We start from the raw sequence: 25,111 nt of genomic DNA, 5'->3' as shown, positions 1-25,111 counted from the left end.
AAAAGGGGAAAGGATGTGGTAGGTACACAGATGAGTGAAGTATACATAATGAAGATCATGGGAGATTGAGACAGATTCTGTGGTGGAGCTGGCACCTTAACTGACAAAGGGAGGCAGAGACTGCAAAATGTAGAAGGGCAAAGACAGGGTGTTCCAGACATGGGAGGACAGCAGCTTGTGCAATGGTGTGGTGATGGGGATCAAATACCAAAGAAGGAGAATGGCAAGTAATGAGAAGGAAGAGCGTATGAGGTCCCCTGATCAAATACATATGGGGACAGTGTCCCGATAGGTGAAGTCCATTCTTGCTGCTGGGTGACTGGATGGTCTTGAATTTTAGACGGTGCTGGAAGCCAGCCCCAGTTAAAGCTTTAGAAGGTATATGAAGCTGGAGGTAAAGGAGCTCCTTCTACTTTCTGTCCTCCTCCAGTTATCAGCTCTGTCAGAAGAACATTGGACTAGATGGGTTCTAGGTTCCCCCCACCTGGTTCTAAATCCATATATGCTGATGATCTCCTTTACCCATCCTTTAAAGGAAATCCTTGGTCTTTTCAGTAGTCCAAGTAAAGGAAGGGGAAAGGTGCCACTGGGTATCTGCCAGCCCGTTCTCCACCAAGTTTGCTTGCCCCGAAGCTATTGGTTTGTGACTGGCTTATTCTGCTTAGTAATTTCCCAGCTAAAGTGCCTGCTGGTCATTGGGACCATTACTGGAAGGGGGAGGAAGGCAACTGCCTCTGCAGTAAGTCCTGCTTGTAGCTGAAGGTAAACCTGGGTTACTGTACACCTGCTCCTGCTGCCCTTCCTGATTTTATGATGCATCTGGAGGCCGTGAGGTAGAAATGCAGGGCATTTGGGCTGCAACCTGGCTATAGAAATGAGCTGTGTTGGCCCATACAGTGATACCATGCAGCCGCCCCAAGGGACTTAATAGCAGTTTGCAAGATGAAAAAAGAATCTGTTGCTGAATAATGAATTCTAAGACAAAGTAACAAGCAGGAGATTGATTTTGCTAAATTCTTGAAATGATTCTCTTCACACTTTGACCTTTACTCACATTTCTGCAAACCCATGATGATTTTTAATGAATTGGAGCACATGGCTGTTGATAAGTTAATGAGATTTGTATTAAATTAGTCTAAACCAATGAGATCTGGCAAACAGTGCTCAAGGCATCTTAAATTTGGGAAAACAAAGCTTGCCATTATCTCCCTCTTCCCTCCACTCAGATGCTCCGCAGCATACTGCTTTGTGGCAAGGCCCCCTTCTGCAGTTATCGGGAGGTAGGGGAACGGTCGGCATTTCCTAGTAGTTGGTCATTCCATCGTTCCCTATTACAGGACAGACTGTCCTGTCAGGGCAGTCCAAAGAATGAGACTCCAACCTCCTACTGGAGGAGAGAGTCCCGCTACGGATTCTAATGACGGCTTCTTCCTTTGACACTGGCCCTGTATCTGCCTTCCCAACTGATAGATTGCTTAAACACATTCAGTGACATTTAGATGTGGACTCAGGTGGGTGACGGTGAACTTGATCACAGGACTGCCAGCAGACATTTACCCTTGGAGCACCCCCTCATCACAGGCCTGTGAGCTAGTTTGGCTAGCCATTATGAGCCCCATGTGACTGAAGAGAAAATGATCCCTCGCCTCAAGTCCATTGCGTCATCTGAGGCAAATCTAGGCCTGGAACCCAGCTTGATCAATGTCCGTTTGGGTGTCTTTCTTAGTTCTTTCAGTGAGCCCTCACCCGGATCCCTCTGTCTTCTGAGGAGCCCTTCTATTTCTCATCTCCATAAACCATTCTGTGACTATGACTGTGAAAGTTTTCTTTCAACTAAGCATCCTTTAGTGAAAGGGCAGAAGAGGGTAGACCAAAGAGTAAACATCGGCCTGGAAGCCTGAAGGGCTCTAATATTTATCAGTTGGGTGACAAGCGAAACTGCTTCCACTCCAGAAGCTTGCTGGCCCAACTAGCAAAAAGAGAATCCCCAACTCTCCATGACCATATTTGTTGAGGTCTTCTTGGTGGAGATAATGGAGTGGATTGCCATTTTCTTCTTCAGCTCCTTTTATAGAAAAGGAAACCGAGCCAAACAGGGTGAAGTGACTTGCCCAGGGTCGCACAGCTAATGTCTGAGGCCAGATCCGAACTCATCTTCCTGAGTCCAGGCCCACGCTTCACACGCTATGGTGCTCCTGTACCAATGAGGCTAGGGGGTGAGACACAGACAAACCATTGGCTTCTAGAAGCCTCAGGCTTCAGCATTTTTTTTCACCTACCAGTCTTTATTCACACTTAACTCCCATGCCTTATAACAGTAAGCGTTGGGAGCCCAGAAAAACACCAGTTGGAAGGTGTTTTCGAGTTTAATTAATACTGAATCGCCCACAGCCTCTTTTCTTTGCAGTCTGGCCTAATTTCTTTCAAGGCACCGGGCCTAGCCCATCCTCTCGCTCTGGCCCTCTAAATTCATAATATATTAACATATTTACATGATTAACTTGGCCCTTGCCCTCCTTTGAAACAAGGCAACGTGTGATTATTTTTTCCTTTGGGCTGAGTTGGGTTTCAAGCCAGTCACAGACATGTAGATGCACACGACTTGCTGCATTTAACTGACTGTAGCTCCCAAGCTGTAGGAGTGACTTCCCTTTGGCCCCGGCCAGATTTAACTCATCGGCTGCCCACAGACCACTCAGCTAGCATTCAGCTCGCGATAATGCACTGACGTTACATAAGCAGTAAGAAAGCTCTGAACTTTGCTAATTAAGAGAATCCACTGTCTCAGGAAGCTGACAGAGAGAAGGCCCGATTTCCACCCACACCAAGCTGTCCTTAGAGATTTCCGTAAGGCTTTCACATAGCAAGAGAAAGCAGAGAGAGGTGGCAACAGAGCAGAGAAATAGCAAAATGGGACAGAATTAACAAAGAAACTATCCGTTTGAATATCCGCTGTTGGCTTGGACTGGTGGTCGATCAGGAGGGTCATAGCCGTGGATATTTTCTGAGTGCAGGACACAATGCGGGGTGCTGTGGGGTGCAGAAATAAATGAAATATCATATGTTCCCTGCCTTCAAAAATTTGCAGTTTAATTTAGAACCATAGAAAAAAAGGGTAATTATTAATTAATTCTGCCTCAATGAGCAGGACACATATTTAAACAAAAATAACAGTAATGGATATTCCTTTATGATTAGCACAATCCTATGTGCGCATTTTCATTTGATCCTTACTCAAATTCCAATGAGGCAGATAGTCCAAGTATTATTAAATATAAATGAGAAAAGTGTTCAGTCAGTGGTTCCCCAGCTAGCACTGGGTAGAACTGAGATAAGAAGGCTAGATCTGTTACAGCCCAGGCTTGCATCTTGGTAACGAATGCTTTGTTAAGTAGACATTATCCTACCGACCTGAAAGCCCTGTTTCCAAGGGCACACCGAGTCCGATTCCTACAAACAACCACTTGGCGTGACCCGAGTACACAAAAGCCAACCTCTCTCCCCCTTCCCCCGACCTCCCAAAGCACATTCTTGTTACCTATATGTCTTCCCAACTTTTGAATCCCTTTATTCTTTGCAGCCTCATCCCATATTTCTCTGAGCTGTGACTGTAGCAATGACCACACGATGGGAATAGCCCCTCCTAGAACAGAATCCTTCTCTGTCTAGTCGGGTTTTCTAGTCTGGGATTCAGACATGAATATAAAGAGACCTTTGTAATCAAATCCTTGGAGAAAGCAATTGCTTCTGATTTTATCTTTACACTCCTAGAATTCCAGCAGTGGGTTTTATTTTAGGGGCCTAAATTGAGGAAGAACCAACTTTGCTTTCCCCAAAGTTCCTCTCTCCAGGTCCACTAGTATAAGAATAAACAGTCACGGGCCACACACAAGGGAAAAAAACCCTTTCCTCTCTTTCCAAATGGGAAGACGAAGACCCAGAGTGAGGATGTGCTTTGTTCATCCTCACAGGTTGAGTAAATAATGGGTCAGGTGCTGTGCATTTCTCACTATACTTGCTTGTCTCTCTAACGAAAATCTCCAAGTTAACAAAATGTGATATTTTATCACATTTTGCTGATATTTAATGCTTCAGGTTTGCAAATTAAGTGCTCATAGTGATCTGATTGGAAAGGTATTACAGGTACTATTTCCCCCATTTAAGGATGAGGAAACAGGCCCAGAGAGATTAAGAAATGTGTTTAGGATCAAACTGTCAGTAAGCGTGACAACCAAGATTCAAACCTGGGGTCTTCTGCCCTCGAGTCCGAGGGCCTTTGGCCTAGACCACTGGGACTCTTAAATGCAATTGCTGGGCTCTAGTTTAGTGGGGCCACTCATTCCCCAGCATCTAGCTCCCAATAGCCCCTTGAGAAATGCAGAGTACGCTAAATTAAAGTCCAACATGGAGCTGTGAGGCTGTGCCATGGGGCCAAGGGAACCGATGAGAGCAGTCTCGTGGGCTCTCGTTGTTGGTTACATAGTGCATAGGTAAATCGGGGCCAAAAGAGAAGGTAAATCGAATTAGCTGCCTCAGTGGACAAAAAGAGAGTTGTTGTCCCCTTTGATGAAGCAATGGTTAATTACTAGTTCTAAAGCCACTGCTAATAACCAAGTACTTTCCTAATTATTGTGCCAAGAATGAAAGCTAAAGGAATAATCACCAAAAGAAAATTATGCATAAGATTAGTTGGTAGGTTAAATTCTATAGGGATTAAAATCACTTAATTAGGCAAATAATATATGCAAATTGACCAGAAGCATTCAAAAAGCACAATATTCCATAAAAGGATATATTAAAGGAATCTCAGGCCATAACAACTATCGATAATGATTTCAGGAAACAAAAACCCGCCTCTACTGGTATTATATGAACCCCAGCCTTAGATTTGGCAATTGGACCCCAAGCTCTTCTTGGATGGGCCTGTCAAACTTGCCCTCCATGGGCTATGTTCTATCAGCGTGTTCTATGAAGGGAGAAACTGAACAGAGTAGTCTCTTGGTGCCTTCTGCACAGAAGAGCTCATAGTTGCCTATGGTACCTGCCCTGGACCCTACTGGGACAAAGCTTGGTCCAGTGTCCCAAAGACAGGCATTAGCATCTCTGCTGAAAGTCGCCATGGAAAAGTAGTGATGTGCTTTTAGTTGTTTTGCAGTTTCTAACTTAGAATCGGGCATGAAACTTGGAAGATGAAGTATGGCCAGAGGCTCGGGAGATCTGAATTCCAGTCCCCTTCTGATACTGGCTATGTGAACCTCAGCAAGTCATTTCACTTCTGTGTGCTTTGGGAAATTCCTGAAGATTTTAGGGAATGAGCTCTGTCCACTAATAGGATGGAAAAATCACCACCAGAATGAAATTGCAGGCCCATTGTGTATTCTTTAAGTGTATAGGTTTTATGAGCTGGAAAGGAGCTTCCTTTTCATCGATTGGGCAAGATCCTATTTCCTGCCACAACTTTACCCTCCAGGGTGGACTCTACATTGGCCTAAGTGGCATGGTCTAGTGGAAAGAGCCCCGGCCCAGGGCTCAGAGACTCAAATCTCACCTTTGCTGTTCACTTCCCTGTGTGTCTTTAGCTCTGAAGATCCTCCAAGCTCCCTTCCAGCTCTCAGCCCATGGGCCTATATCATGTTCAGTGCAAATGTTCATAATCAGCAGCAGAGAGGCCTGGGGGCACCAATGGAACTGCCTAGCTGAGATGGAGGGAAAAACCTAACTACGGCATCAGGTTGGGTCTTCTCAGATACATAACGTTCATAGCATTAAGACACACCCTCAAAGGAGCCCTCTTCTCCAAGTTATGTCCAATAAGCAGTTAATTACTGGCAATTTTAACTTAACGCTTACGTAATAGGGTTTAGGGGAAAATCCACTTTCTCCCGAGTCCTCCAAGGAATAACATTTTGGTGTGCTTTTTCATCATCTGTGTCTGATTTGTAGTAGTTAAATCTGTGGCTTTTCTGTTTTTTCTGGCTGAGAGGATAAGCACAAGGCCTAGAAAGGGGACTGGGCTTGCCCAGCATTAGCCACTGTCGTGGAACAGGACAGTACGGTTCCAGGCTGACAATAAGAGCAGAACCAGAGACACGTAGGGCACCTTGGATAGATCCCTCTCCTTTCTGACCACTTAGGGTTGTTTGATCGCCCCCATCCAAGTGACAGAAATCTCAGAAGCCTGAGACCCATGTATATGCCTAAACTCATTGAGCTGAGAAATTTTCCTTGTTCACCCACTGAGCTTCCAATTTGGTTGGAAAATGTAATTGTACTTTTCAACAGATAGGGCGCTCATTTGGTGAGGGGAGCGTTTCCCCAGAGGAGTCCCCAGGAAGGTCCTAGGGCTTTCATGGGAAGATGAGAGGTTCTGTCCCACTAGTGCCCTTACTCTTCTTTATCAGAGCCTTTATCCTCAGTGGTTAGTTGCTGCCAAATAGAGAGTCGAGGAGGAGGGATCCTGGAGGAATAAGGCTGCTGATTCCCAAAGGAGACTCTAGGAAGGTTTCCGACCCTGGGATGCTAAAAAAAATGCAAAATTGAGTCCTTCCTTTGGCCACTTGGGTGCCAAATGTGAAGATTCTTCTGAATGTTTCTGTGCCAAAGTACTAGAGTGCCCCCTGTGGATTAGATTTGTCTTTCCTTTCATCCTTTTCTGAATCTGTAAGCTCCCTAGTCAACTGACAGCATCTCTCAGGCAGCCTGGCGGCCTGTTTGCATGTTCTGTAGTCCCCATTATACTGATACTGTCTGCGCTAAGGTTAGCTCCGCGGCAGAAGAAATCAACGGGAGAAATGAGGTGATTTCCGAAGCTCCATCTTGATAGAGAGGTGGTCTGGGATGACCATTATTTTCTCCTCATTACTCTCATGATCATATTAGCTAGCCCTCAGGTTCTAAAAGGGCAAATTACACAGCACGCTCCTGCTGCTGTCAGTAGCCAGAATCTACAGAAACTGTAGATTCTTAGAAACTTCTGTAGAAACTTAAAATCCTCCATGTGGATTTGGTTTATGTATAGCCTATACATGGGGCAGCACTGGGCCTAGAGTCAGCAAGATTCATCTTCATGAGCTCAAAACTGATCTCAGATACTAGCCGTGTGACCTTGGGCGAGTCATTTAAGCAGTCGCCTTAGTTTCCCCACCTGTAAAATGAGGTGGAGAAGAAAATGGCAAAGTATGCCAGAAACTTTGCCAAGAAAACCCCCAAAGGAGTCACGAAGAGTCAGCTGTGACTGAAAAATGACTGAACAGTAAGGATTAGACAGGTATTCTGTGTGACAAGATGAAAGCCTTATTCTTTGTCCTCAGTGGGCTCAGTTGCTCCCAGAAAGTGGGTCCAGGCATCTGCTCAGGGTTCCCAAGAAAGCTGTTCTTTGGCGATTCATTCCTTAGCATTGAGAAAAGTGACTCTTGGACAGTGCTATTAGTATTAGGATTATCAGATTAAAGCTTTTTTGAGGTGAAAGGCACATGGAAACTATGTAATGTCACCCCTTCATTTTCTGTAGGAGAAAATTGAGGCTCAAAGAAGGAAAATGATCCTATATAAAGTATACCCAGGAAGGAAATCTCCAGGGCCCATTTCACCAGGTCCCCTGCCTCCAAATCCAGTGCTAGCACAGCACACTTTCTGTTAAGGTGCCATTAGCACAAAGGCCACACAAAACAACCAAATGGCTTCATTTGTCATTTCCATGGGGTGTCCCGTGCAGCCCGATTCTGCCTCCATCTGTTGTTGTCAAAGCCTCCGGCTCCCTCGTCTTGGAATTGCGATGTTGGGTTTTGTTGGTGAAATGATTGCCTCAGACAAGCCCAATGATTGCAGAAGCCAGATGTTATTTGCAGATCTTAGACCCGAGTTATTTCTTTAAAAAACCCCAGGGCAAGAGTCAAACGGGGGGCAGAGGGAGAGCCGAGACGATCCTTCTTGCCAAAGTGCCACTTCACTCCTGAAATGAAACCATCCTTTCAAGAGGAAAGCGATGTTTTAGAATCTGCTTCCGCTTTTGATTTAGAAGCCAGGTGTGTTCTAACAGGAGACTCCTTACTCGTTTGCCTCAGGAAAATTGGAAAACCGTTATTTTTATTTAGCGGCAGTTCCTCTTTCTCTTGGACCAGTTATTTCTTGGAAGAGGGAGATTTTTTCCCCACTCTAAAAAGAAAACAGATAATTTCTACTTTCATCAGACTATTTAAAAACACCCCAAGAATAAGTGTGAATGCTTTTTTGGCATATAAAGTATTACAGCATTTTTGTAAAAATACCAAATTTACAAAAATGGGAACGGAGGTGGGAGGATTGTATTTGTCTTCACTATGGTACTTTGAAGATGTGGCTTTGTACCACAAAGGGACCACAGCCAGCTCCCTTTATAAAAATAACCCTGATAAAAATGAATTAGCTATTTTAAAAATTGAGTTCAAAAATAGCACTACTTGTCAAATGTCAATGAAATGACCAGATCACTTCATCTAACATCTACAGAGTGAGGGGATTGTTATATGTGTTGGCCCAGAATAGGGAAAGCCTAAAAAATTGACCCTTTGGTCATATTTCAAGTCCAGGCTCCTCCGCCTGGCTAGGTTACCTTGATTTTAAAGTCAGTTTTACTCTCTAGGCCTCAGTTTCCTTCTCTGTAAAATGGAATTCTGAGGTCCCTTCTAGCTCTAAATCTGGGTCTAAATCCCCTTTTATGGGTGGAGCAAAAATTCACCTCATACCATACCTTTTAGCAAATTTAATGTTTGCCCACAAAGGTCATTCTATAGTTCTAGATGGTGCTTTAAAACAGCATAAGATGTCGATGTTCCAATGAGGTGGCCTTGGGCCTGGGGGAAAAGCATTTCATTTTAAAGACTAAATAATATAATCTTTTACTGTGCATTAAGCTTTTATTAATTAAGTACGGATTAGGAGCCTAGTTTAAAAAGCCACTGCAATATAGTTGCTTAGCTTGAGACAGAGTATTTAGCCCTTCATTAATGTTTTCCAAATTTCTCATCCGATTAATCATCTATGGACAAAAGCTGTTTTGTAATGCTATTTCCTGAGAAAATGTTATAGTTGTTAGCATGATTAGATGCGATGACTTGCTACTCTTGAAATTCGTAGAGATCCAATCATTTCCGAGCTGCAATCAGTACATACATTTGTCATATTAGAGAGGCCCGAGGATGCCTGGGTAATGAGCGATCATAAAATCACTGGTTCCTGTCTGAAGATGTTGATTTGGGTGGAGTCTGAGTGAAATCTTCTAAAATGAATTGCCTAGGGAAACTGTTACCACACTTCTTCTCGTGTATTCCAAATACTTCATTAGTCCAGTGCCATTAAGCTTTCTCTGCCTCTTCACTTTTCCTAAGCAAAGTACTGGATGTCAATAGAGATGAGTAGTTAGAAAAAATTAATGGTTGCCTATGGCTTAAGTTCGGTAGTTGGTACTAGCCAAGCTGTACACTTAGGAGGCAACCTACTCTAATCCCAAACTCAGTTCTTTGGAGTAGGAGATGAGGCTCTTAGAAGGTGACTTTAAAAATCCATTTATCTATCTCGTGATGACTCTTAGGCTCTGTTTTGTGCATGAGAGAATTTTGCCTTTTAAATAAATCTTCCCTTAGGAAAATGAGTGCCTGAAGCACCTTGATGCTTGTGTCAGAGCAAGACATGTAAAAATCAGGGCCTTGGTGGAATTCCTAGCTCAGAATCTCATGCGGTGAGATTTTTGTGAATTCAAAGGATTAGGCTCCTCGTTGACAGCATCTATCATTCTTCCCACTGGGGATTTCCAACTTTCTTTGCATCATTAGTATCTGTTTCACTAATTCGGCATGTGTTAGGGGAGATATAAATGAGGATTAAGTCTAACTCATCCTGGGAAAGGAAAAAGATGTGGAAAACTTTGAGGCACTGTTACATACTATCCAGAACTTCGAGATCAGAAGAGGCTTGTAATCTAACCAGGAAATGCTTTGAGGGAAATGAACCAATGGATGTCCAACAGGAAATCATTGGTTTTGAAAAAATGAGGGGGCTGCTTGCCATCTCCCTGAAAATAATAATAACTAAAATGTACATTGTGCTTTAAAATCTGCAAAGCATTTTGCACTCATAATCACATTTTATCTTATCTGATCCTTTCATTGGTCTTCTAAGATAGGTGTCATTATCATCCCCGTTTTCCATATGAGGGAACTGAGGCTCAGGAAAGTGACATCATCTGCCCAGAATCACACCACCCACCTAAGGACTTCCTAGCTTCAAGTCCACTGGTCTCTACCCCTCCCATGGTGAAGGAAGTAGGGAATCTTAGGTCTGCTGTAGTGAGGGAGAATGTCTCCCCTCAAGAGTGTCCTACTCCCATGCAGATGCAGAGTACAGTCCTTGAAGGGGGAATGAAGGAGCCTACACACTTTCCCTGCAGAGCCTAGGAACACAGGGCTGCAAATGGGAGCTAGAGCTCCGACCTGCGGAACAGCACTCTTTCAGGACCTTGGTCAGAGGTATCTAGCCAATAGCTAGGTTTTCTCTCCACCAGTCCCCTCAGAAGGGATGGGGCCCCTAATGTATGTTCTCACATACATCAGAGAGCCATTCCTTCCTTGAATAAGGGGATAGGTGCCCTAGAAAGCTGGACTGCTTTGATTTTTTTCCCTCACATCGCTTTGGTGTTTGTTATTTGTTCTCATGTTTCACTTTTTCCTTTCCCATCTCAGGAAACGCTAAGTTTACTGAAACCCATGTAGCAGAGAAATCTCCCCATTTCTCCTTGTCCCTTCACCAGTTGCTCTGATTGCCCTTCCCTTTCTCTTGCCAGAGAATGGTTAAACTTAAGTCCTCTGGTACAGGACAGAGGTGGGCCTAAACTAAGATAGCAGCTCCCTGCTGTGGCCATTCACTGATTGTGACTGTAGAGTGCTCTTGGCATTAAATCCTGTGGTGAAAGAAGAGTGGGGTTTTGGTCACCAAATAACTGGGCAGATGTTAATTGATGAATCACTGGTGTCCAAGCATCATTGCCTTAGAGGGTGTCTTAACACATTCATGAAGATGAGTTAGTTATTGCCTTGCCCTTCTAATTTATTTAATTAAAGAGAGCAACTCTTTTGTTGAGCAGCTTTTCCAACTCCTAGTTCCTCTCGTGGTAATAGGGTCCTGGCTTTATTAGCCCAGGCCTCTTTGGGGGATAGTTACATGTGTTAAGTAAGTCTTAAATATTCAACTAAGTCCTGCTTTGATTTTGAAAGAGCATATGATTCCAGGGACAGGCTGGGGAAGAAAAGGAAGCTGGGATCCCCTAGGAGAAACACTAACCTGTCGAGATGTCCTTCAGGATTAGAACAGAGGAGAGAGGTTAGGGCCAGAATATAGGCCTGGAGATGATCAGCCTAATTTCGGCTAAACTCCTGAGAACTTAGGAGATCACCAAGTCATAGATAGCATAGAGAGAAAAATTTGGGCCCAGCGCAGAGCCCCGTGGAAGGCCCACGGTTAGTGAGGGGGACCTAGTGACAAATGAATTAAGGGGATTGATTGAAAAGGAATGAGCAGATATTTAAGAAGAGAACCAGGATAAAAAGAGTGCCATGAAAAAACTCCAGAGGAAAGAATATTCAGTAGGAGAGGGTGATCAACAGTGTCAAATAGTGCCGAGAAGATGGAGAAAATGTCACTTGTCTTTTTTTTTTTTTAATGGAAATCAGTACCAGCTATTGCTGAAAGCTGTGCCTGTCACTTGTGGGCAACTCATTTCTCCCTTGAAAAGTGAAAAGCAAATGAAGCCAGTACTTATAAAAGGTTCTGTTTGACAGCTCTGGAAAGTCACTGGAGTTTTTTATTCAAATGAGAGGTAGAACGACGCCATCACTTTACCTTCTCCTGCTCCATTGACGCATCTGTTGTGTCTCTCACTGTTTAGGGAGAGTCTGTTGGCTGGCAACGGAGTTATTTTGGTCAACCCATCCCAGAGGGCAGTAGCCAGGAAGTCTTCTAGGCAAGTGGAGACAAGGGTCCTCAGAGTGGCAATTGCCCCGGCATTTTCCTACTTGTTGGGCAACTTTTTTCCTTAAAAGAAGGAGAGGGTGATCAAGGGAAGCGAGTGACAGTGAAAGGGACACTGGGCATGGTATTGGAGTCACAATTCAGCTCTTACCCCACTTCTCATCTCATCTCAAATTTAAATTTCTCCAACTTCCAAGGGCAGGATGCTATATTCCTGGGTGGGAATGAGGCGGCCCTCCTCCTTCAGGGGGCCAAATGTAGCTGTTATAGAATGGATTTGGAAATCAAGAGCTGGTTCAGGAGGCAGAAATGAATTCCATTTTTCATGCAAGACCAATTTAAAAGCACATTATTAGCCTTTCTTCATTTGCCGAGGGGCCACCGAGGACAATGAAATCACAGTGAGGATTTCGACTAACAATGCTAATGGCATTAATAAGGGCATATGCAAATCACAGAGGGAGCCATGTCAGAAAACCATTTGGGCAGTGGAGCGAGATGTCTCTCCTGAGTGCTGTGTGGGGGTCAAATAGAAATCCCCTGGACAAATTGCCTAATGTGGCGAGGCCCATTCAGTGTGCCGTGGAGGAACGGTGGAGCTGTGGGCACAAAGCTTTCTCTTTAGCCCCCGAGTTTGCCTGATTGCCAGATAGCCCATTTACCTTGGGGTGCTCATTGATATAGTGGTCTGGGTTTGTAATGATGGGTTTTTTTTAATTAAAAGCAGGGGGAGGAGGAGAACATCTGAGTCTCCTATGTATTCCAGTACCAACAGGCTTCACTGCCCCAGGGCCGCAGCTAGATGGCCATTTTGGAGCTAAAATGAAGACTTAGGTTAGGGGAAATGATTTCATCCTGCCTGCTCAGAAGAGCCTTACCATGTACATACTCACACGTACTCGGGGGCACACACACAAGGGAAAAAACATTTTTGTCAAAAAGGCAGCATTCCCCTGGGGGAAAGGAGGGGAAGTGGTGGGAGGAATTGCAGGCTAGAAGGAGTCCCCAGGAGAAAATGCACTCCTGGCTTAGCTTTGCTTTTCAGAACTCGTACAGAAGCAAGGGGGCAGCAGGATCCAAAAGAATGGGTGGTGGTTGACCTGAGATTCAGGCACACGGGCCCCTCCTCACAGCATAGTGCTGTGCCTGTAGCTCACTGCCTTCCCCTTGCCCATCATCTGCTTCTTTTGGTTTCCCTGCCCAAGTTGCTGCTCCCATGGCCTGTAAGAACCCCTACACCCCATTCTGGACTGGCTGTTCTACCCATTTCCTCTTTAGACTTTTGCCTCAGGGTTCCGAACTCTTAGGAGTACAGCTTCCAGGTGAGGAAGAGTAAGGGCAGAACCCATAGCACAGTTTGGCCAAAGGGAAAGAGGTCCAGTTCGGTTCCCTTTGGCATCTCGGGAGCCCTTAGCAAGGGAACTGGGCTCCCCAATGAAGCCTGTTCTTGTGTGGCCCATCTTTTGGCACCCTGGCAGGCTGCGAGATTAGGGACAGAAGAGGGAAGGGATAAAATGCCTTCTGCAGACAGCCCACTCTTCTGAATGCTTTACGGATAGCATCTCACATGGTGGCGGCAGTGTGGGCTCTCGAGACGTAGCCTATGGGCCACATTTAAGACACAGGCCATGTCCAGCCCAAGACCAGGAGTTATTTGGCTGCCAGACTCTTCCTTCCTGGGTATCAATGAACAGGGATTTACAGAAGTGAGGCAGGGTAAGAGCATGACACGTGAACGGTGCTAGCTTCTGCTCTGTGTCCACATGTGTTTTGTGCACAGGATGGTATTTTTATATCATTACCTTGAAATGCGACGATCCTGCTTTCCGCTTTCCCTTAATGGTCTATCGCGTGACCGAACCCCTTCCTCCAAAGAGTCTATGATTTTGAATTGTGCTCCCCTTTTATGTTTGTCGTTTCTACTGCACGACACCCATTTGAGTTGATTAATTCTCCCATCGTGGACTTCTAGACAGTTTGTCCAATTTCAGGATCAAAATTTCCCCAAAGCTCTATAGAATCTACTCCATTTTATCCTATTGAGTTTCCATTCAAGGTCAGGGACTTCAGCTTATCACTGCGAGATGAAAGTACAAGAATGAAATGAAGCCATTTTAAAAAATGCTGTGGAATCATGAATCACACAGATTTCCAGCAGGAAATTTGGGTTCAGGATCCCAGGAGAACAATACAACCACAGGGAACCTTTCTCCTCCAAGAATGAGGTGGTAAAGATAACCGGCATTACTTAATGCCCTACAACAGTAGGAAATAGAGCTGTCTCAGCACATAATAACATGTTTGCTGACAGCTTTTGAGACCCGGTCCAAATCCCATGGCTTCTTGGCTTTTCCAAGCAAAAAAGGCAAACTCTCAGTAAACATCCAGGGAGAGTGTCTGCTTTTGTCAGTGCCATTGGACCGAGGGTCACAGAGACGGTTTTCACCCGAGGTCTCTGAGTGCGTTCATAATTCTAATCTGGATCCTGAAACGAGTGAAACGGTGGAGGAGGTGGGGAGGGGAGAGCCACCCCTGGATGGTGATAAAATTGCCTTCACCTCCCAGATGTCAGGCAAGAGCTTGCCAGCCAAGGCCAGGCCAAAGATTAGAGGCAGGCTCCCAATATTTCCCAAGGTCACTTTATGAGCCAGGTTGGAAGGAGCCAGACTCCTATGTCCTCTGGAGCTAAAATTCAGATGAGACCCTCCCTGGCAATGTCAGAGCTGATAAATAGTCGCCGTATTAATTGGACCTTACTTATTATTCATTGCCAGATTGCCCGGGGTTCCCAGATTGCTTAGCATGGCCCCAGATTTACATTAGGGGAAATCGATCTGAAGAAATCAACTAGGCTGAAGTTTTGCCATCTGCTTTAGATGGTAGGAGGGGTGGGGGAAGGCGCTCCACAGTTATCCGGACATTCAATTGAGTCTGCAATGTGACATTGGATTGGGGAGTGACAGAAGGCTCTGTGTCTGCTTTGTGGAACCGGTGACCACAAATTAATTAAAACTCTGGTCGTGACAAATGGCAGGCCTTCCGGGGCTTTGTCTCAAGGCAGCGAAAACGTGAGGGGGCCATCACCATTCAGAGAAACCTCCCTTTCACTCTCGGTAGCAAGAATAATTACTTAAAATGGGAAGCTCGAAGATGGCCTGCCTCCCACTCCAAGGGGCAGCCTAGAGGTGAGTTCATCCCCAACCACTCCCCGCACCCCGGCATTTTCAGGTTGGAGCTTATGACAGGAAATGTAGTCTGGGGATCGGGGACAAGTATGAAGTATGGTGAAGGCAGAAGCCAGTGCAAGGCAAATATACAAATAATCAGCCTTTTATTGCCCCTCCCCACAGCATTACTAAGTGTGAGTCCCACTTTGATTGAAAAAGAACTGTAGATAAGTCACAATCGTGTTCGTTGGATCTGGGGGATCCCTTCCATTGCTCAGCGCCCACACAGGCCCAGAACTCTAGGTGGCTTTTGGTCTTTGTGAAATCGTTGCCTCGAGTCGATTCTTCTTCAGTTCAATCGGGGTTTTCTCAGCAGAGTTAACAGAGTGGTTAGCCATTTCCTCTTCCAGCTCGTTTTACAGATGAGGAAACTGAGACAAACAGGGTGAAATTGAGTTATGTAGCTGGTGTCTGAGGCCAGTTTTGAACTCATGAGAATGTCTCCCCGATTCCACACCCAGCATTCTCTCCCCTGCAGGACTGCTGGCTGTTCCTTATTCTAAAACAGCCTGTGTCTGCAAGTGCTTCATTTCTTTAGTCTATTAATAAGGTAGAAGTAAGAACAGGAAGATAAGGGCAGTGACTCTTAAGAGTGGGTACAGTTCCCGACCAGGGATATCTCTTGCTAGTTGGAAGGCACTGCCTTGAGGGCCGAAGCCAGAGCTTCTTAACGGATAAACTCCTTCAGCTCCCCAAAGCGTAAGAAAAGACTAGCAGCTCAGTGGTCTTATATTAGCTGATTCTGAAATGGAATGACAAGGGCTTTGCTGAGGCTCTCCACGCTCGGCACACTTGCACGCCATCCTCAGAATGTCCCAAATGGTGAGACTTAGTTGTTGAGCCGCCTGGGCACTTGCTGGCAAACCCCACCGTCCAGCCAACCCACGGAGTACCTGCTGTTGCCAGTGCGGATGGTTCCCACACTAGCCCGAGTGCTTTCTTTCCCTACTTCCTCACTATTTTCTATCTGGAGCCTCCCTAAAGACATGCTGATGATAATTCGTGAGGAACTCTTATTTCCTTCCTTACATTTTTGAAATTGATTCAAATTTTCACACCGTCGGCAAAGGTTCTTCCTGGATGAACACGGAGAGATGGCTTTGTCCGTCTGAACTGGGACCAGGGCTTTAAATGCTGGGCCTGATGGTCATATTTCTCTTCCGGGGTCAGTGCTTTTCTCTGAGCTCTTAGGGAGTGCTCAGGAGGCAGCTAGAGAGAATACAGATGACTCAAGATTGACATTTCCCAGTGGTGTGTCTGTTTATCCCGAGGGGGCTCATGTCGCCCTGTGTCTTGTTTGTATTGGATATTGTGAAGGTCAGTTGCACGGAGTGCTCTCCAGGTCTGCTCTCCTCCCCATCGAGACAGGGTCCCAGGAGGTCACCGAACCTGTCATCTGAGTCTTTGATGCTCTATCTAAGCTCCATGATGGCTGCCTACCTCTGAGGTGCTCAAATGTTATTCCTAATGAGGGAAATGGGGATTACCGCAGTGGAGGTAGCCTGGCATTAATTAGTCCAGAATGTTCCCTGGAACCTTGAGGACCGTGAGGAATTAGAAAGAATAAGCTAAGGCTTGCCATCCCCATTGTCGTATCTCAGTGCTCCTGGATTTGGACATAGCAAAATGTAGCACCCTACTTCTTGGTGCTTATTCAGGCAGGCTGGCTTTCTGAATCCGAGCTGCTACCAGTGGGTCTTTGGTCAGTGTCTCCAACTCGATTCACCCTTTATATTGGCAAGCCGACAGGTATCTCTGTAGAGGGATCCCTAATCCGACATGTGGTGGGAGACTTGAAATCTTCTCAATAGGCTGGGACGCTTCTTTTCAATGGGCCTGCGCGCTGATCACCCACTTGGTTCCGAGACCAGGTGTTTCATTTCCCTAACTGCCCAACTTTCCACCACAGACAAACCTTCTCCCCCGGACCCCAACTATGTAGATAAAGAACAAGCAGGGTTCCCCCAATTCAGAGGCTCTTCACCTCTTCTTACTCTGGGCAATGACTCAACAGGTTACTCTCCAAATGACCTTGTCCCTCAGCTTTTGCTTCTCACTGCTCCCCCACCAACAAAGACAGACATTTATCATCGGTAACCATGTTTTGGGCTCCCTCCACCGACTGAAATCAATGCCAGCATCATGTATTTGAGACGCAGTGATTTCCACGGGCCTTTGATCCCACTGATAACCATTGATTGGACAGTCTCTGTGTCTCTTGATGTCCCTGGAGCCAGGAGGCCCTAAGTTCTAATATGGCCTCAGACTCTTAATAGCTTTGTGACACTGGACAAGTCATTTAGACCCCAATTGCTTGCCCCGCCAAAAACAAGTAGTATGGAGTACTACAGGAAATGAGTCAGACAACGTAGCTACAAATTATACTTGTGTTTAATGTAATGATTGAGCCTCTATTATAATTGAAATCTGTATCTTTGAATATTGAAATATGTATATGTATGTATGTATGTATATATATGTATATATATATATATATGTTTGTATAGATATATATATATATACACACACAGACACATACACACATATAATATAGAAATGTGTATCTTTGTTTTCTCCCCAGACCTCTTCACCTGGGTCTGGACAAAGAAGGCTCTACCATTGCCTGCCGCTCCACGCCTGCTGGTAAGTCCGTTGCCTTCTCTCTTGAGATTCTCTTTTTCACTCTGGTTCTGCCCAACTGTGGATTCAGCGAGAGCGCTAAAGGTCCCAAATCGTCATCCAGCATGCTTAGCTGGTCAGGGAGTGGTCCTCTGAGAATGAGTTTTGCTCAGTTTTCCAAATTCTCCTCCCCAGACTCATCAGAGTTGGTACCAGCCAAGGGCTTTATTTTGACCGGATGGGACAGGTGAAGTAGGGCTGACTTAAGCTCTCTAAGTAATCAGGAGCAAGTGGGAACCTGGTGCCAGTTCCTCCCTCCCACAACTCTCTTCCTTTTCATTTTAAGAAATGGCATGCTGGCCCACACAATACTTGACCTCCTATTCCCTACGCTTACTATGAGGTGGTGATGGTTTGTTTAAAATACATCTCCTTTCAGGGAGGTGAGGACTGGCTTCCAATTTCACCTTGTCTCCATGCACTCAGTAGGAGTGCTACCCTTAGCATCCTTTGGCATCTCTGGGATCCTTTATCTTACTTCCCAAGAAAGTTGTCTTGAGATCCCGCAGAAGAAAGCCGTGACGACTGAGTCTTTTGTGTCTGTGCTGTCCTCTGTCACTTAATTCGCCCCCAGACCTGACTTTACTGACTCTAAGCTTCCAGTCCCATGGCCACCGTGAGCAGGGCCTAGCACGTAGCAGGCGTCTCTAGGAACATCTGGGGGACTGCGGTGAATAGAGGTCAACCTGATCTCTGTTTCCTCCCAACTCCCTGGTTAGGATATTTGGAAGTAAGGGGAGAAATCCCCCTCGAGAGTTTTTTTTTTTTATCACACCAACGCCTCATATTTTTGGAGACTTGGCTAAATGGCCTTTGGCTCTTTCAGCAAGCTGAGGATTTACAATGAGGTGATGGTGGGTCTCTAAAGTACATCCCCTTTCAGGGAAGCAAGGACCGGCTTCCATTTTTACCTCGTCTCCATGTACTCAGTGGGAGAGCATCATCCAATATGTTGCAAATCTGAAGTCCGATATAAATGTAGAACCTAATCATGAGCTACGGCAGAGCTCGATGCCCTGCTCTGCCATTTAATTAGAGCTTAAGATGGGATTGAACAAAGTTTCCAGTGTTCATTAGTGGCAAGAATTCTTTCCCCCATCCCTTGAGACCCAGGAGTCAAGCAGCCTGGGGAAGCACATGATCTGCTCCCAGGAAAAAGCTCAGCACAAAGGAGTCTCCATGTGCTTTCAGAGCTGGGCTAACAGAGAAGGCTGGATGGCCCACTGGGTCTGCCTCCCACCTTGGAGGTCTGACCAACTTTAAGTACTGAGGACAAATACAAATATCCCATCCTCAGAAGGGGACCTTGCATTGGCTCACCAGTCACGCTTGGCTCCAATGTTGCCCTAGTTCACCTAGAGCCCACGAACCCACAGAGAGGTGCTGGGCCACGGTGGGCAGCTATACTCCCTTTGAGGACTCAGTGGGGCGGTGATTTCAGTCACAACGAGGTGACACAGATCGCCTCGAGGAAAAACGGCTGGACAACTAGCTTGTGGGGTATTCTGATGCTCAGGTTCCCCCTTCAAGTCCAAAGAGTTCTGTTGTTCCTGCTTCTCCAAGGGTTCGGTGCTTGTGCCCATACCCTTGTTGCTGCTCCTGCTGAAATGGACCAAGCAAGGAAGCAGAAATGAATACGAGAGTAGAACAGGCAAGAAAATGGGGCAGCAGGCCTGCGTGTACCTGTGACTTGTCGCATGGGCCATAGTCTCACATAGACTAGTCCTCGGAGCCATGAATCAGGCAGTGCTGTTTTGCAGTGCTCGTTCTGGCTCCTTGGCCCTTTCAGAGAGAGACCCTTGTCAATTCTGCTCCTAAAACTGAAGTGAATTAAGTGGGTGTAGGGGATAGGCGATCAAGTGTAGACATTCCTAGAGACTCCTGCTACGTGCCAGGCCCTGCTCACGGTGGCCACGGGACTGGAAGCTTAGAGTCAGTAAGTCAGGTCTGGGGGAGAATTCAGTGACAGAGGACAGCACAGACACAAAACGGCTTCCTTCCGCGGGATCTCATGACAGCTAGCTTTCTTGGGAAGTAAGATAAAGGATCCTGGAGATGCTGAAGGATCTGAAGTCCCAAAGCTCTCTTTAGAGCAGACCCAGAAGGCCCGGAGCCCAGAGGTCTTAAGTTTCCAAGCCCCCTGGAAGCTTCCCTGGTAGTGAAAATGAGACCTTTAGGAGCTCTCAGTCTATCTTCTCTCTCATCTTTCTTTCTCCCCCTCTAACACTTCTTCCCCTTCATCTCTCCTTCTGTGTCTCCCTTCTAACTCTGTCTCGTCGTTTCCTTTCTTTCTCCTCCCCTCCCCATTTCTTTCCTTCATTCCTTCTCCCTTCTATCACCTCTTTCCACTTCATCTCTCCCGGTTTCTTTCCTTCTATTTCCTTCCTCTCTCATTTTTCCCTTTCTTTCTCTCATGTATCTGTTTCTTCCCTCTCTCATCCCTTTCTGCTTCATCTCTCCCTTCTATTTCATCTTTCCCTTTCTCCCCATTTTGTTCCTTCCCATCACTCCTCTGTCTCCCTTGTGCATCATCTCCCCCTGTTTCTTTCTGACCCCTCCTCTATCTCAGTGTCCCTTTCAACTCATCTTTCTCTTCTCTATCCCCCTTCATCTCTCCCTTTCCTTTTCTCATCTGTCCATTTCCTTCTCTCTCATATTTTTTTATCCCCTATTTTCCCCCTCCATCTCTCTATTTCTTTCTCTCCTCCACCCATTTCTTTCCTTTCCATCTCCCTTCTATTACCTCTTTACTTTTCTATCATCCATTTCCACTTCATCTCTCCCTTTCCCATTTCTTATCTGTGTCTCCCACTTTTCTCTGTTTCTTTTCTTCTCTCCTCTATCTCTGTGTAATCTTTCCCTTCCTTTCTCCCTTCCCTCTATCATCTCTGTCTCCCTTCTGTCTCATCTTTCTCTTTCTTTTCTCCCCTCTTTCATCTTTACTACCTGTCACTCCCTTATCTCTTCCTAGTTCTTTCCTTCTCTCTTCTATCTCTGTCCCCCCCTTTTCTCTCCCTGTCTCATCTTTCCCTGTCTTTCTCCCCTCTATCACTTCTTTCTTTCTCTGTATCTCCCCTGCTCTCTCCTCTCTAACTCATCTTTTCCTCTCTCTGTTCCCCCTTCTATTTCATCTTTCTCCCCTCTGTCTCTGTCTTCCCTCTATCCCTTCTTTCCCTCTCTGTCACTCCTTCTATCTCATCTTTCTCCCCTCTATCTCTGTCTTCCCTCTATCCCTTCTTTCCCTCTCTCTTTACCACCTTCTTTCTCTCCTCTATCTCCTCTCTAACTCCATCCCTTCTTTCCCTCTGTCCCCCTTCTATCTCATCTTTCTCCCCTCTATCTCTGTCTTGTCTTTATCCCTTCTTCCCTCTCTGTCACTCCTTCTATCTCATCTTTCTCCCCTCTATCTCTGTCTTCCCTCTATCCCTTCTTTCCCTCTCTCTTTACCACCTTCTTTCTCTCCTCTATCTCCTAACTCCATCCCTTCTTTCCTCTCTGTCCCCATTCTATCTCATCTTTCTCCCCTCTATCTCTGTCTTGTCTTTATCACTTCTTTCCCTCTCTGTGTCCCCCCTTCTCTCTCCCCTCCTCTCTAACTCATCTTTCCCTTTCTTTCTCCCCTCTCTCTGTCACCCCTTCTATCTCATCTTTCTCCCCTCTATCTCTGTCTTGTCTGTGTCCCTTCTATCCCTTCTTTCCCTCTTCTATCTACTAACTCTATCCCTTCTTTCTCTCTCTGTGTCCCCCCAATCTCCTCTCTAACTCCATCTCTTCTTTCCCTCTGTCTCCCCTTCTCTATCCCTTCTTTCCCTCTCTCTGTCCCACCTTCTTTCTCTCCTCTATCTCCTAACTCCATCCCTTCTTTCCCTCTCTGTCGCCATTCTATCTCATCTTTCTCCCCTCTGTCTCTGTCTTCCCTCTATCCCTTCTTTCCCTCTCTCTGTCCCACCTTCTTTCTCTCCTCTATCTCCTAACTCCATCCCTTCTTTCCCTCTCTGTCGCCATTCTATCTCATCTTTCTCTCCTCTATCTCCTCTCTAACTCCATCCCTTCTTTCCTCTATCTCTGTCTCCCTTTCTCTATCCCTTCTATCACTTCTTTCCTTCCTTTATCTACTCTCTAATTCCATCCCTTCTTTCCCTCTCGGTCACTCCTTCTATCTCATCTTTCTCCCCTCTATCTACTCTCTAACTCTATCCCTTCTTTCTCCCCTCTATCTCTGTCTTGTCTCTGTCCCTTCTATCCCTTCTCTCTCCCCTCCTCTCTCCTCTCTAACTCAGCTTTCCCTTTCTCCCCTCTCTGTCGCCCCTGCTATCTCATCTTTCTCCCCTGTCTTGTTTTTATCACTTCTTTCCCTCTTTGTGTCCCCTCTATCTACTCTCTCCTCTCTAACTCATCTTTTCCTCTCTCTGTCCCCTCTTCTATCTCTGTGTCCCCCTTTCTATTTCATCTTTCTCCCCTCTATCTCTGTCTTGTCTTTATCACTTCTTTCCCTCTCTGTCCCACCTTCTTTCTCTCCTCTATCTCCTCTCTAACTCCATCCCTTCTATCCCTCTCTGTTCCCCCTTCTATCTCATCTTTCTCCCCTCTATCTACTCTCTAATTCCATCACTTCTTTCCCTCTGTGTCCCTTCTATCCCTCTATCTCTGTCTTGTCTCTATCCCTTCTTTCCTCTCTGTCCCCCCCTGCTATCTCATCTTTCTCCCCTTTATCTCTGTCTTGTCTTTATCACTTCTTTCCCTCGCTGTGTCCCCCCTTCTCTCTCCCCTCCTCTCTAACTCATCTTTCCCTATCTTTCTCCCCTCTCTCTGTCACCCCTTCTATCTCATCTTTCTCCCCTCTATCTCTGTCTTGTCTCTGTCCCTTCTATCCCTTCTCTCTCCCCTCCTCTCTCCTCTCTAACTCAGCTTTCCCTTTCTCCCCTGTCTTGTTTTTATCACTTCTTTCCCTCTTTGTGTCCCCTCTATCTACTCTCTCCACTCTAACTCATGTTTTCCTCTCTCTGTCCCCTCTTCTATCTCATCTTTCTCCCCTCTTTGTCCTCTTTCCCTCTTTGTGTCTCCCCTATAACTCATCTTTCCCTCTTTCTCCCCTCTATCTACTCTCTAACTCTATCCCTTCTTTCCCTCCTCTATCTATTCTCTAATTCCATCCCTTCTATCACTTCTTTCCCTCTCTTTTGCCCCCTCTATCTCATCTTTCTCCCCTCTTTGTCCCTTCTTTCCCTCTGTGTCCCCCCTTCTCTCTAACTCATCTTTCTCCCCTCCATCTCTGTCTTGTCTCCATCCCTTCTTTCCCTCTGTCGCCCCCTCTCATCTTTCTCCCCTCTTTGTCCCTTCTTTCCCTCTTTTTGCCCCCCTATAACTCATCTTTCCCTCTTTCTCCCCTCTACCTACTCTCTCCTACCTCCCATCACTTCTTTCCCTCTCTGAGTCCCCCCTTCATCTCTGTCTCCCCTCTATCTACTCTCTCCTCTCTAACTCCATCACTTATTTCCCTCTCTGTCGTCTTTTCTATCTCATCTTTCTCCCCTCTATCCCTTCTTTCCCTCTCTGTCCCCCCTTCTATCTCATCTTTCTCCCCTCTATCTCTGTCTTATCTCTATCACTTCTTTCCCTCGTTGTGTCCCCCCTCCTCTCTCCCCTCCATCTCATCTTTCTCCCCTCCATCTCTGTCTTGTCTCCATCACTTCTTTCCCTCTGTGTCGCCTCTTCTATCCCTTCTTTCCCTCTCTGTGTCCCCCCTTTTTTCTCTCCTCTATCTACTATCACTTCTTTCCCCTATGTCCCCCGTTCTATCTCCTCTCTAATTCTATCCCTTCTTTCCCTCTGTTCTCCCCTTCTCTCTCCTAACTCTATCTCATCTTTCCCTCTCTGTGTCCCCCCTCTAACTCTATTTCCCTTCTAACTAATCTTTCCCTCTCCGTCTCAACTCCATGTCATCTTTCCAACTCTCCTCTTTAACTCTATCACTTCTTTCCCTCGCTGTGCCCCCCTTCTTTCTCTCCTCTAGCTACTCTCTATCACTTTTCCCTCTCTGCCCGCCCCCAACTCTATCTCATCTTTCTGTCTTCCCTCTATCACTTCCCTCTCTGTGTCTCCTCGATCTCCTCTCTAACTCCATCACTTCTTTCCCTCTCTGTCACCTCTTCTATCTCATCTTTTTCCCCTCTATCTCTGTCTTCCCTCTATCCCTTCTTTCCCTTGCTGTATCCCCTCTATCATTGTCTCCCTTCTGTAACTTCTGTGTCCCCTTTATAGCTGTGTCACCTCTATCTCACCTTTCCCTCTGTGTCCCCCCTTCTTTCTGTCTACTCTCTAATTCATCTTTCCCTCTGTGTACCCCTTTCTATCCCTGTGTCCCCCCTTCTTTCCCTCTCTATCCCCCTTCTATCTCATCTTTCTCCCCTCTTTGTTCCTTCTATCCCTTCTTTCTCTCTTCTATCTACTCTCTAATTCATCTTTCCCTTTCTCCCCTCTCTGTGTCCCCCCTCTAACTCTATTTCCCTTCTAACTAATCTTTCCCTCTCCGTCTCAACTCCATGTCATCTTTCCAACTCTCCTCTTTAACTCTATCACTTCTTTCCCTCGCTGTGCCCCCCTTCTTTCTCTCCTCTAGCTACTCTCTATCACTTTTCCCTCTCTGCCCGCCCCCAACTCTATCTCATCTTTCTGTCTTCCCTCTATCACTTCCCTCTCTGTGTCTCCTCGATCTCCTCTCTAACTCCATCACTTCTTTCCCTCTCTGTCACCTCTTCTATCTCATCTTTTCCCCTCTATCTCTGTCTTCCCTCTATCCCTTCTTTCCCTTGCTGTATCCCCTCTATCATTGTCTCCCTTCTGTAACTTCTGTGTCCCCTTTATAGCTGTGTCACCTCTATCTCACCTTTCCCTCTGTGTCCCCCTTCTTTCTGTCTACTCTCTAATTCATCTTTCCCTCTGTGTACCCCTTTCTATCCCTGTGTCCCCCCTTCTTTCCCTCTCTATCCCCCTTCTATCTCATCTTTCTCCCCTCTTTGTTCCTTCTATCCCTTCTTTCTCTCTTCTATCTACTCTCTAATTCATCTTTCCCTTTCTCCCCTCTCTTTATCTCCCCTCTAACTCTATCTCCCTTCTAACTAATCTTTCCCTCTCCGTCTCAACTCCATGTCATCTTTCCAACTCTCCTCTTTAACTCTATCACTTCTTTCCCTCACTGTGCCCCC

General features: G+C 45.9%; 1 protein-coding gene across 4 annotated transcripts in view; it reads left to right on the top strand.

Moving 5' to 3' along the window:
* The window catches only part of HTR2C (5-hydroxytryptamine receptor 2C), a 169,115-nt gene that overhangs the window by 125,012 nt on the left and 18,992 nt on the right, over positions 1 to 25,111 (top strand). For all 4 annotated transcript variants that reach the window (XM_051968230.1, XM_051968232.1, XM_051968229.1 and 1 more), the window contains one exon: positions 17,809 to 17,870. The gene's annotated coding sequence lies outside the window, so the exon portion shown is untranslated. The remainder of the gene's footprint in view (positions 1 to 17,808; positions 17,871 to 25,111) is intronic.

This window comes from Antechinus flavipes, chromosome X, assembly GCF_016432865.1.
Source record: "Antechinus flavipes isolate AdamAnt ecotype Samford, QLD, Australia chromosome X, AdamAnt_v2, whole genome shotgun sequence".
Classification (NCBI taxonomy): Eukaryota; Metazoa; Chordata; class Mammalia; order Dasyuromorphia; family Dasyuridae; genus Antechinus; species Antechinus flavipes.
Note: the sequence above shows the minus strand (reverse complement) of the source record. Positions and strands in the feature narration are given on the sequence as shown.